Here is a 14,678-nt window from a genome sequence, read left to right as displayed (position 1 = left end):
ACTGAATCTCCCGATGTAAGCCTGTAATACGAGCTGCCTGATGGCCGCTTCACCTGCCTGCTTACCTGATTGTGGCGGCGTTGTCAATGCCACGGCAACTGCTGCTGCTTCTGCTCCTGGTCCGTTGTGACCCGCATGGAAATGGAGCCCTGCCTTCCAAATCCATGGTGGCCATGTTACTGAAGGATTTTCATTCAATGAATGTGACGATTGAATGAACAATGTTCTCAGCACTATAGGTTACCGGATGGGCAACACAGGCTTCTAACAGCATTAAGACCCTCTCTGGCATGCTGGATTGTGTGTTATCAGCACAGGGACACTTGTTAAACGCCTTCACTACGCTCAGCCCTTTAACTGGACCACAGCCGGATCAGGTCTTAATGCTTAATTATTTAATGGAATATGCAAAGGTTGGTGTCTCCAGGTGAGTCTGTGCAAGACTATGGGCCTCATTACGAGAATGGAGGTAGCCACCATGGCTGCCTCCGTTCCGGGCTCCATTACCGGGTTCCTGGCATGGGGACTTACTGGGTTACTCTGACATAGGAGGACCCAGTAATTCCTCCTTGCAGGAACCCATCCCCATTCCCATTTGAGCCCCCATAGGGGGTGCTAGCCTTATAAAGAGGCCCTATGATTTGATGTGTAAATCTACTGTGCAATTTGTACAGGAATAGAACACTGTGTAGATTTGTGGTTGGTTGATACATAGATATTCTAATTTTGCATATGAACACATATCTCTGCAATGGGTGCTTCACACACTGAGCTATCTTCTGGACCATTGTGGCACTCTATTTACCAACATGCACTTCACCATTGCCTATTGCCCATGATCAACATAATTCCCATGGGAAGCAAAGAATGCTAGAGTTGTGCCATAAGGAACACACAAACTATGTATACCAGAGTGAACACAGAAAGCAATACATGATTAATTGATCAAGACAGAATGCACTTGCCAAAACAGAAAGGCAATGGGTTTAGAGCCTCAGCAGCACCCCATCAAATATCCTGACACATTCTATTTAAGACTGGTGAACAGTGGAATCTTACTTCTTCAGATCAGCTAGCCTTGTGGGGCCCCCTCCAAAGTGGGGGTCTTGGGCAAGTGCCCCTTTTGCCCTCCCATAAAAACGTCTCTGTTAAATGGGCCGTGTTCGTTCTCACAGAGGGGCGCCCATGACTACGTTTTGACAATATGTATAATCGCTTCACCCCTGTAACCTCTTCAACCCAATAGCGGTATTACTGCCTAGCCAGATATCTTGTTGCAGAAGAAATGTTGCTAGACAGTAGGACTAAGCCTTCACTGATAGAGTAGGTGTTGTCCACCTTTACTGCTCTCATTGATTGCATAATATTACCTGTATTGCTTGTTGTAATTCCACACCTAAATATACTATGTTCCTTCCTTAATAGGAGTTGCTCACTTGGTTAGCAATCGATCTTAAATATTGTGTGTCACCCAACCTTAATTCGAATTTAGCTGGATAAAGTGTCTGTTACCTAACTTCACGCTCTGATTGCACATTACTATTGATTTTGCATTGCCTGACAGTTTGTTACCCTACTAGATAGATTTGCCCTTTTCAACTAGCTTCCACTGTTCTAGGCTTTCCTCCCTAATTGCATATCATTGAGCGTGAACTGAAGAGATAAAACTCCAACGGTTGCTCTAAGGCATGGGTGCACAACATACGGCCCGCGGGCCAATTGCGGCCCGCCATGCTCTTTTGTCCGGCCCGCGAGGCACAAAGACTGGCCCTCATTGGCTCAGCACACACACGCACCACGTCGCTCCTACGAGCCACGTAATGCGTGTGTGCTGCACCAATGGAGGGCCAGCACTACGGCTGGCGTGGTCCATAAGGCTTGATGCCGGAAGGCATTTCAGCCTTGGACCACGCCAGCCGTAGTACGATTCCAGCTTACCTGCCGCTTACCTGCCTGCCTTCCAGCACGTCTCCGGTAAGTGGTCTGTTTGTGTTTGTGTGTCGGGTCTGTTTTGCTTTATGTTTGTGTGTGTATGTTGCGAGGGGGGGGTCGTATGTGTGTCGGATGTTTGGATTTGAATGTATTTGTGTGTATGTTGAGATGCGGGGGTGGGAGGGTGTAGGATGTGTGTCGGATGTTTGGATTTGAATGTATTTTGTGTGTATGTTGAGATGCGGGGGTGGGGGGGCGTCGGATGTGTGTCGGATGTGTATGAATGTTTGGATTGTAATATTTTTTGCGTGTATGTTGAGATGCGGGGGTGGGGGGTGTCAGATGTGTATGAATGTTTGGATTTTAATGTTTTTTGTGTGTATGTTGAGATGCGGGGGTGGGGGAGTTGTCGGATGTGTATGAATGTTTTGATTTGAATGATTTTTGTGTGCTGAGTTGGGGGGTGGGGGGGTTCGGGTCTGTATGGGTGCATGTTTGTGTGTGTGCTGAGTTGGGGGTGGGGGGTTCGGGTCTGTGTGTGTGCTGATTTGGGGTGGGGGGCGGGTCTGTATGGGTGCATGTTTGTGTGTGTGCTGAGTTGGGGGGTGGGGGTTTGGGTCTGTATGTTTGCATGTTTGAGAGTGTGCTGAGTTGGGGGGTGGGGGTTCGGGTCTGGTTGGGTGCTTGTGTGTGCTGATTTGGGGGATGGGGTTTGGAGTTGGGGGGGTAGGGGGTTCGGGTCTGTATGGGTGCATGTTTGTGTGTGTGCTGAGTTGGGGTGGTGGTTTGGGTCTATGTTTGCATGTTTGAGAGTGTGCTGAGTTGGGGGGTGGGGGTTCGGGTCTGGTTGGGTGCTTGTGTGTGTGTGTGTGCTGATTTGGGGGGTGGAGGTTTGGAGTTGGGGGGGTGGTGGTTTGGAGTTGGGGGGGTGGGGGTTCGGGTCTGTATGGGTGCATGTTTGTGTGTGTGCTGAGTTGGGGGTGGGGGTTTGGGTCTGTATGGGGCATAGTGTTTGGTTGGGGGTAAGGGGGCCCTGGGGCATAGTGTTTGGTTGGGGGTAAGGGGGCCCTGGGGCATAGTGTTTGCTTGGGGGTGAGGGGGCCTGGGGCATAGTGTTTGCTTGGGGGTGAGGGGGCCATGGGGCATAGTGTTTGGTTGGGGGTGAGGGGGTCATGGGGCATAGTGTTTGGTTGGGGGTGAGGGATATGGGGCATAGTGTTTGCTTGGGGGTGAGGGGGCCATGGGGCATAGTGTTTGGTTGGGGGTGAGGGGGCCATGGGGCATAGTGTTTGGTTGGGGGTGAGGGGGCCATGGGGCATAGTGTTTGGTTGGGGGTAAGGGGTCCCTGGGGCATAGTGTTTGGTAGGGGGTGAGGGATATGGGGCATAGTGTTTGGTAGTGGGCCATGGGGCATAGTGTTTGGTTGGGGGTGAGGGGACCATGGGGCATAGTGTTTGGTTGGGGGTAAGGGGGCCCTGGGGCATAGTGTTTGGTTGGGGGTGAGGGAGATGGGGCATAGTGTTTGGTAGGGGGCCATGGGGCATAGTGTTTGGTTGGGGGTAAGGGGGCCATGGGGCATAGTGTTTGGTTGGGGGTAAGGGGCCATGGGGCATAGTGTTTGCTTGGGAGTGAGGGGGCCATGGGGCATAGTGTTTGCTTGGGGGGTGAGGGGGCCAAGGGGCATAATGTTTGGTTGGGGGTGAGGGGCCAAAGGGCATAGTGTTTGGTTGGGGGTGAGGGACATGGGGCATAGTGTTTGGTTGGGGGTGAGGGTGCCATGGGGCATAATGTTTGGTTGGATGTGAGGGATCCATGGGGCATAGTGTTTGGTTGGGGGTGAGGGACATGGGGCATAGTGTTGCACTCCAAGAGTGAACCCAATAATAAAGCTAAAACAGGCACAGTTAGGAGATGTTCATCTTTGGCTTTTTGAGGAAGCCTGACTCAATGAAGGCCATACTCCTCTTGGGCAACCCAAATAGCAAACTGTAGCAGGCCAAAATAACGGCATGTCCAATCTAGGGTCAATAAAATATATATAAGTTAACTAAACATGCGAGATACAATAACTAAATAGAAATAAATTATAACAATGGAAAATGTGTAGTACAAAATGTAAGTTTGAAATGCAAATAAAAATCGTTACCCCTCAAAAACATTCTTTTTCCATGTGTTTAGTACAAATTGGGGGTTTAAAAAGCCTCCTGCCACGCCCCGCCTACCGCCCCGCCCACATTTACTTTTCGGCCCACTATAGCCCTCATGTAAGGTACTTTCGGCCCTCTGTCAAAATCAGTTGTGCACCCCTGCTCTAAGGTAAGTGCACATTCCTTTTCAGGGAACATTACAATGGTTTACCTTACATAATTCTTTTTGCCCTCACACTTGTTTGCACTCATACCTGTCAGAACGCAAGTGCATGTACAGATGGCTAGAAGATGCAAAGATAGCAGGCTTTGGGAGAAGAAATAAGGAAGAAAGCAAGTGAGTCTGCTTGCTCAGTGCCTACGAATCAATCAATGTGCGCCATTGGGGGTAGCCCTATTATCGCCCCAAAACATGTGCTAGCCTTCATATCAGATACCTCATTACACATCTTCCTGCATACACATTAGATGGCTAATCCCACCACAAGCCAGCAAATCAGTGCACAGATAATCACTACAAAATAGAACTTTTTTTTAATTGTGTTACAGTTCCAAAAGAACTTTTCACAAATATACATGTAGAAAATATAAAACATATGAATGTATTAATTTTTTAGCAACACTTAAAATTGACTGTAGGATACATAGAAGAAGTAAATACAACCATATATATACTAAAAGGCTAGACATATTGCACAGCAAATTCAGATACAGAGGCCTAACCGTCGATATTTTCTAAACTCATAAGCAGTTTGACATCATCATCAAATTTATCTAGGCGTTCTTTGGCCACTTTCCATATCTGAGTAATGGCTATAGTCAGATAATTACTCCTGCCAGAGAGACAGCGCAACCAAAAGTTTTCACTCTCAATATCAATAAATTCCCTATCCAATTTGGCAAAATCATTGTTATAGATAAAACTCATCAAATAACAGCAGGTAAGGACATGTCTAATAGTTTCCACCATATCATTCTTAGCACAAAGTCTGCAAATACTTTTATCCTTCGGAAGGTCTCTCCACGATCCGCGAACCCCCAGGACATCAAGGCGATTGAGTCTAATGCCTATGAAGATTCTACAATTTAGCTGTGATGGCATGAGAAGGAGGTATCTTTGAGGTTCTTTGAAGCTGAAAGGCATCAGTGTGAAGGTATGTAAAGATCTCATACTAGAGACCTTCTCGTGGCAGGATAACCAATCCCACTTTTTCGATAACATCTTTTAGGGATTTTAACACTGCACCTTCACCATGTTGCCATCTGGGTTTCCAGCAGATTTTATCAAACATTTTCAGATTGAGACTTTTAAATTTAATAAGGGTCTCCATCTTACCCTCCTCCAAGCCTTCCTTTAGAATATAAAGAAGAGTGCCAGGCCGTGCAAATTAAATTTTTATGTACAATTTGGCCCTATTGTGTTCAATTTGAGCAGCCATAGATATAAGCCCTACTTCCAGACAAACTGCCTGAATAGGAGTATAGTTATTCAGACCCAGTAGTCTGCGCCATATGATTCCTTCCGTGGTATCAGCCCAATCTGACCAGTCAGAAAATGAGGTCTCTAATGCATATAGAAACATAGCCACAAGTTTTTGTTTATAAATATTGATGATTCCCAAAAGGCTATATCCAGCTGACTTTTTTGAGAAAGACATGACAGCAGTAAGTGTGGCCATAACTTTAGCTCTTTTATTCTGTTGAACCAGCATATTAAGGGTCCCTCTATCCCCACATAGCTCATATCCCAGATATTTATAGGAATTGACTTTCCTGATCGCACCCTAAGAGCAAGGAATCACCTGCTTATTGCAGCTATTTCGACCCACAGCCATAAACTGCGTTTTGCCCAGATTGATAGTGAGCCCATTAGCATCGGCATAGTCACAAACAGCAGTTGTGCTATTGCAAATGCCACTATAGGTGTTATCAAAGATAACGATATCATCAGCATAGCATATCCAGCCAATTTTATGAGAGCCTATTCTGGGGAAGGCATTCATTTGAGCTTTAAATATACTACCAAAGTCCGCCTTAAATAGATTATAAAGAGTAGGTGCTAAGGTACAGCCCTGTCTAACCCCTTTAGCAATAGCAACTGGTTCAGACATAGAGCCTTCATTATCAATACGAATCCTGGCCTTACTATCATCATATATCATTTTACAGGCATATAGAAGATGAGATGGCATACCAAACAATTCAAGTTTAGACCATAGTCTTGCCCTCCCCACAGAATCAAAAGCAGAGGAAAAATTAACAAAAAACATGTAAAGAGGTAACCTATTTTTGCCCTTAGCCTGTTCAATAAGTGTATTAACAATGAAAATATTGTCCCGTGTGGAACAGCCTTTGCGGAAGCCAGTTTGAGCCTTATCAAGAACACTATCTCTGTCAATCCACTTCATTATTTCACGGAGAACTATAGCACAGAAAGTCTTACTAGATACATCAGTAAGAGCAAGAAGTCTATAATTCTCAGGTAAACTACGGGAGACAGATTTAAACACAGGAATAATGTGAGACAGTTTCCAAGCGATAGGCATAACACCAGTATCAATAACTTTCTGAAAAATGATCCCTAGAATATAGAACATATTACACCAATCTTCAAACAACCTATTACTTGACTGCTACATCCACAACACTAAACAGGTCAACTGGCAGCATCATCTCAGTCTAGGAGTCATCATTGATTACAACCATTGGGAGGTCGAGCAATGCCACAAGTTGCACAAGGTAAATGTGTTTTAACAAGTGCCATATTTAGAAAAGACTCCAGGAGAGGGTTAGACCAAAATCCTATAGAAACGAAGGAAATCTCATCAAATGAAAAAAAAGTTCCTAACAACAGCAGTGTCAGGAATGGGTCAGTACATGGGGTGAATGTCTCCATTGCCTAACACCTTCAATTGCATTCATCCAAAGCATACGTTCAAACCTATTATTAAAGTCTTTGTCCCTCGTGGGACATCATAATCTACAGAGCAGTGTTCAACAAATTGGGCAAAAGTAAGTTCCAAACCTAGGCGACAAATCCATAGTCTCCATTCCAGGCTAATCCCTACACTAACATACAAATGTTTGCATTCTCGGACAACAGAATTCCTCACAAAACATATTCTACAATGTCCATCTCTATCTTCTTTATATATAAAGCTGAATATATGTATGTGTGTATGTTTGTCCCGCTATACAAATACACACCGTTCAACACACGTCTACCAAATTGTGCATGGATTCCTCTTCTGTGGGAGGCAAGATCGTAGTCTATGTTTGGATGCAAAATCTTATATGCAATGCAAAACATTTTTTGAATGTGTGTGTTTTTATGTTTATCCGCCTATACAAATCCACACCGTTGAACCCATTTGAACCCATTTCACTTTTGTCTGGGGCAAGAATGTAGTCTATGTTTGGATGCAAACAATTCCCTCCGTAGACACCTTAATTTACTGATCCTCACCCTGATTTACTACAATAGGTACCAGAAAGAGGCACAATGTGGAAAGGTGTCTGAGGCTAAATGTCTGATGTGTTGGTTATTCCTTTGAAATGTATTACTAACTTATACAGTTTGAAAGTGTTTATTATAACGCCACCCCAAATATGGGACATGTCAAGGTTACAGTTTACTTAAGTTCATTCATGAGAAGAGAGCACAATCAATCTTTTTGGGGCATTTTCTCAAATGTGCTAAAGCCAATGAGTGTCTAAAACATGCAGTACAAAAAAACGAACATCACTTTCGAAAGCTCCATCTGATGCAAAAACGAAAATCAATATCAATAGCTTCTGAAACACAACAACAAAAAGCAGCACAACTTGCTAACGAGAGGACAAGAGCAAGTTTCTCCAGGGCAAATGAGATGCCAGAGCAAACTGAAGCAAGACTTGCTGACAAGAGCAACATCCTCATGGGCACATGAGACACCACTCGATCAGGACACAGGCAACGCTGGGTACCCGAGCTAGTTCTATATAACACAAAGAAAGATGTTTCTCCAGGGAAAGATCTTCCAAGGTTTACTCAATGTCTTTCCCATCCTTCGGGTCTTTCTGCTTCCAATCTCTATCTTTACACATCTAGCTTCTAAGACTTCTCTTTGGCCTTACCTCTGCCACTTTGTCTTTCTTGCTGCAGGGTTGTGTTCATCACCAAGTTCATTGTACTTTACTTTATCAGATATGCCTCTCCTAGACCTTAGCATTCAGGACAAGTATTTCCCTGACCTCAGCATTTTAGAATTCACTGGTTCATGACATTGGTTCTCATCATGCCCTTGATCAGATCTCTCCACAACCATGTTCTCAACATTCACTCAGTCAAACCTAGATATCCTTTGCTGCTCACTTCCTAGACATTGCTGGTTCTGCCAAAATCCAGATGCCCTTCTGCTACTCGTTTCCCAACATGTACACTACTAAAACACGCCTAACATACATACTCTGCACCCTACTTTGGACTTTTCTAACCATCACCATAACAATGGCCCACACTAACTCCACAACTTGCAACGTGCAAGAGAGAAACACTCGACTTAGAGCTAGACTGCCACGTCTCTATGACCTCAAAAACAAAAGAACTAGACCACCCAGCTTGACGTCAACCCCAACTGTACGGGACCCTAACCATCTTGCCCCAGTGGCAGAGAGACGCATTAAGATACAAACTGACATCCACTATAATCAGAAGAAGCTTAACACCTCTAATCTTAGACCTATCCAAGACAAAACCTCGACTTCCACCCTATCAGGAGCACTCATCAATGCGAGATCCCTCATAGCACAGAGCACCGAGATTGCCGATACACTTGTTGTGGACAACTTAGATTTCCTCGCAATCACTGAGACCTGGCTCCATGATGCCGCAGGTCCTGCACTCATGATTGCCGTACCTGACATCTACAACATATTAAGAGGCGATCGGCCCAACTCCAGGGGGGGCGGCTTGGCTATCATTGCCAAAACTAAGCTAGATGCACGACTTACCCCCCACCTAGAAATAACATCTTGCAAACTTCTCTTGGCCAAAATACACATTTCTAACAACAGCACACTAACTATCCTCTTGGTGTACAGACCACCAGGCCCACTAGGTAATTTTGAGGAAGACCTATCCAGCCTCCTCACCAATAACATCAAAGATTCCACCCAGCTCCTTTTATTAGGTGACTTTAATCTGGGCTTTAGCGATAATGAGGACAAACAAGCCCAAACCATTTAATTTATCCTACCTGATCATGGCCTCACCCAGAAAGTTCTTGCCCCTACTCACATAAAAGGACGGACATTAGTTTGGATAACCAACCAAAACTGCACCACCACCATCTCCAACATCTTACCATAAACTTGGACTGATCAACACCACATCTGTTTCTCATTAACTATAGAGCCGCCCAAATCAAATAATCAGGAAATAGCACCATCTATGCCAACTACAAGTAAAAAAGACATCACTGCTGAAAAATTAATCCCACTTCTCCTACCAGCCCTCAATGGCAGCGACACCAACCCTGACCCTAACACGTTAGTTGAGACTTTCAATAATGCTATGACCAAAGCCTTGGATATAATTGCCTCTATCAAACTTCGAAAAAGTAAATGAGAATGTCATCTTAATTCATGGTTCACCCCACATCTCAAAGAATTACGAATCCAAAAACATAAACTCCAAGCTATCTGGGGGCATACACCTTCAGTGGAGAACAAAACCCTTCTTGACCATCTTGCTAAAAAATATAAGAAGGAAATAATCCAAACTAAAAAAGACACATTCAATGAAAGAATTAGCAAGGCTTACTCCAACTCTAAAAAACTATTCTCTATCCTTTGAGAAATGGAAAACCCCATTGCCCCTGTAGACAATGTCCCTAAGGACAAACAATGGTGCACTAGCATCCAAAATGCACTAGCTAATAAAATTGTAACCTTACAAATCAAAATCCCAAAAAAGAAAGCATCCCTGAGCCCTACTAGAATCCGTACTACTCACTCGACTAACATACCCAGAACAGCCACCCAAAGCAATTGTAAACCTTTCAGCTTTACCAACATATCCATTCTGGAAACTGAAAAGGTGATCTTATCACTGAAGCCTTCTAACTGGCAAGGTGACAATTGCCCTGCACAGATCATTAAGGACGCAGCAAGAGATTTAGCACCCTTCATCTCGAAATTAATGAATGCTTCTTTTAGATCTAGTACAGTACCCATGAACCTCAAAGAATCCTGGGTATTGCCCCTCCTCAAAAAACAAGCCCTTGACCCAGCTATCCCTACCAACTATAGGCCCATCACTACAGTCCCATTTCTCCTCAAAATCATTGATAGAGTAGCCTACCTCCAGATCCAAAAATACCTGGAGACGAACCAACTACTAGGATCTCACCAATCTGGATTCAGACCACTACATGGCACTGAAACAGCCCTTATTGACCTTAAGACACAAATCGTCGAGCTGAAGGACAAAGGTAAAACAGCTATGCTCCTCCTCCTTGACTTATTGGCGCCTTCGACCTGGTGGACCATGCAGTGTTATGCAACCATCTAGCGTCTGCCGCCCATTTCTCAAGTGAAGCTATAGCCTGGGTACAATCCTTCCTGGCCAACCGTACAATGAGAGTGTTCTCCCCTTTAGCCTCAGCGGACCCAATACAGATCACCAGTGGCGTCCCACAAGGTTCATGTGTCTCACCAACCATGTCCAATATCTTCACTAAGCCACTCTTTGACAAATTGGACAGACTGGGGGTAACTTATACAAACTACGCGGACGACACGCAGATCCTTATACCCCTATCTGGTAACTTTGTTGAAGACACAGCTCTAGTAAATAAGATCTACCTCCTCATTCAGGCATGGATGGCCTCCCACGGCCTCTGCCTGAATGACAACAAAACAGAGATACTGATCATGGGCTCCGACTCCAACCTCAAGAAACTTAGCCCAAATTACCGAGCTTTTAACATAGACGGCAATATAATCAAAGTGGCAATCGAGGTAAAAACATTAGGTTTCTACCTTGATTCTACATTATCCCTCAAAAAACAAGTCAATTCCCTAGCGTCCTCCACAGCTTACACCTGTAAATGAATCAGAGCCTGCAGACCGTACCTCTTCAAAACCAATTGCATAACACTAGCCAATGCCTTAGTAATGTCTAAACTGGACTACTGTAATGCCCTCTATGCAGGTGCTAGCAAAGCTGTCATAAATAAAATGCAAATACTCCAGAACAACGCTCTTAGAGCAGCTCTGGACATACCCCGTAGAGCCCACATATCCAACATCAGGAAAGACCATCACTAGTTAAAAATTTGTGACAGAGTCCTCCTTAAGACACTTTCCCTCACCTATAAAGGCTTAAACAAAACTGTGCCCCCTATATCTCGGCCAGACTGACCAGAAAATCCTCCACCTACCATGCCAGAGCCTCTAACCACCTTCTACTCAAAATACCAAGATTTAAACTATCCAAAGCGGGTGGGGCAAGCTTCCCTGTTAGAGCGGCCCAGGCCTGAAATGCACTCCCCACCCCACTAAGAGCCACTCTACCCTACACTAGATTCAGAGGTTACGTAAAAAGTTGGCTCTGGACTAATGACGACTCACAACGGCGCTAGGCCTGGATTGAGCATCACATCCAACTACCGCTGCTACTCTGACACCCGTCAGCATACGATCCCATGCCTGGGACCCATATGTTCTGGATCTTGCACTCTCAGTCCTCACAATCTGTATATCTGTTTTGTATATTCATCAATAACGTAAGCACTGTCTTTGTTTCTGTATGTATCCCATGTATGTAACCTAAGCTTAAGTATTCTTATGACTGATGCGCCCGGCTACCCCTGGGTTTTGTTGCGCATTATCAAATCAAATAAAATAAACATACACAAAACTTCATTAGGTCTCTCCATGACCTTGGGTATCTGGGGATCACTGGAATCAGGTCTCTCCACAAACTGCTTGTCAAAATCCACTTCATTAAGTTTTTCAATTACCTTTTTCTCAGCATTAGTTGTGTTAGGTATCTCCACAACGTGCTTCTCAGCATCACCTTGATCTCCCTACAATATGGTTTCTCAACATTCATTTTGTTAGGTTTCACCACAACCTGGTTTATCAGTATTCATTGTTCAGGCCCTTCCTAGAACTTTGGCAGGGTTGCACCCTTGTATAAGGGTCTGGGTTACTAGTAGTTCCATAAGAAAAGTATGATTTTGTACCAGATAGCAGTATCCCTGCTTCTGCAAGAAGGGGCAATGAACACATTTTTTGTCTCCTGCTCTTCAGCTCCTTCTATGCTCAGCCAGGCTCCTTTATAGGGCTTGCATGTTCTCCCTAATTGTGCTGAACTGGATGATCCCTCAAACAGCCTTTTAAGATGAGCAGCAGTACCCTCGAGATAGATGGGGATGCAGATTCATACTCATTCATCAATTAATTAAGACAACTCAAACGTTTGGCAAAGGGATTCTGTTTTAATGACAAGTTCATAAAACAGGGAGTACAACGAACATCAGCAACTGCTCGATCTCCTCGCTCTCTTCACTTTTAGAAAAAACACAATGTTTATAGCAAACACTCGGCATTGCTGACGTACAACCTGCGCACTTACTAACGTCAATCTACGTGGCAGTCTAAAAAACCTAACATGCAGCGTGATTGGTTATAGGAAGATAACTTAACATATTTACTATATCTGTATATGGTAATGGGGAGAGGGGATTGGACAATAAATGTCAGATGGGGCAACTAAGCCCTCACTTCAAAACAGCCACTATGAATGTCACTAAAAATATGACGTCCCATTGGTTCTTCTCACTATAGGACCTTAGATTACATGGTCCACTATGCTTGGGTTGGCATCAACCCCACCCATACTTTTCCACCTACATTTAGAAGCATGCAGAAAGAACATCCAGGTGCAGAGAAGCTCGTCTGAACCCCAGCTTCCCACCAACTATGCTACAATCAATCATCACCTTAGTGGTCATGTGGTATTTACTGCTTTGTAGTTTGGCCATGTGTCTGTTCTGTACTCTGAGAACTTTCAAGGAGTATGGGCATGCCGGAGATCCATGCGTAGGTGTCACATGACTGAGCACTGTGAAATCGGATTTTCTGCGTGTCTTTTTGTATATTTGATTTAATTCTACCAGTCTTCTGACATCTGTGGCTTAGCTTGAACTTTCTGAACAGGATCCTCTGTTCTCTTCTCTTCTTTACTTGTATTCAATGTCGGCCTATTCCAGTCAGATAAGACCTTGGTTTCTTTGCATGGTCATCCTGAGCTCAGTTTTTCTCTGTCTTGATTCTCGAATTTCTTGCAGCGACACACTCCATCGGAGGCCTTTTGTAACCTTTGTTCAATTCTGCTTATGTGCGTAGTGGACTTACATTCGTACATAAAGTGCTTCTTGAGGTATATACTTGTAAACGTTGGTGTTTGCTGCAATCTATCAACTATAAAACATAAGCAAGCTTCACGATTTATTTGCCTCTTGCAGTTACTTGCATCTGTACACTGTGGGATGTTTTTACCCATGCATCCGAGCCCTACCTCAAAAACTGTGCAGTACTGACATGGAAAACATCATGATGGCCAGAGCTTCCCAGAAAATGCACAGGGAAATGCATGAAGAATAGGCTGCCACTCATTTTTGCCGATGTTATGGGCACAGAAGGACACTGCCTAAAACCACCATTGGACTACCCACACAGTAGTCTGAAACCATTGGGAATGGCAATGCTGATTGCCAAAAGCAAACCCATAACTGTTGGGAATTCATTTTCTTAAATCCCAAAAAGGGGTGCAGTACCAGTACTCACCACTATCAGAAAGCCGGCGTTTTAAAACAACACCAGATTTTACTTTTTTGTGTAAAACTGAATAAATGAACCCAAAGCAAGCCAAAGAAAGACTTACTGAGAGGTGGATCCAATGTAAAGTTATATTCCGAAGTGACTTGAAGGTTTATAACAAGACTGGCTGAGCTGTGGATTTCAGCAGTTTAAGTAAATTTGGACTGAAAGACACTAAAAATCTAAATGTTTAAATTGACTGAGTGACCTACTTTTGAGTGTCACATAGGCTGCAATTGTTTAAATGTCATAGTTTTAAACTTAGAATCAGCATTCTAGCTGCATATGTAAAAATGTTTAGTTTTATTTGAATGCAGAAAACTGGGGAACAGAAATGACATGTAGCTAAAAACTGGCTTAAAGAGATTCCAATCTTGCCTGGCAACTACCCCCCATCAGGAGTGAAACTTGAGTCACAGCTGTGTTCCCAGGCCTATCTGCCTTTTGCTGGCCACACTAAGGATATGCCATCTCTCTGATAATTGAATTAAGGGGAGCCCCCACAGAATACAGGAGCTCTGAACAAAGCCCTGTCCTGACTCAGGCAAATGTTTTATTGGCGGGAGTCGTAAATGGAGCTTCCTCCTGGAAGGAAAGGGGAGGGGCACTGCCTGTGAGAGCAAGCTGGCTTGGCAGAACTGGAAAAACCAGAAATTCAACCTTGTGCTGGGGGGAAACCACACCCCTTTGGGGCCAGAACATAACTCTAAAAAGATGAATAACTCATAG

This window comes from Ambystoma mexicanum, chromosome 11 (assembly GCF_040938575.1).
Source record: "Ambystoma mexicanum isolate Mex_15411 chromosome 11, UKY_AmexF1_1, whole genome shotgun sequence".
NCBI lineage: Eukaryota > Metazoa > Chordata > Amphibia > Caudata > Ambystomatidae > Ambystoma > Ambystoma mexicanum.
The sequence above is the reverse complement of the archived record's forward strand: the minus strand, read 5'-3'. Positions refer to the sequence as shown.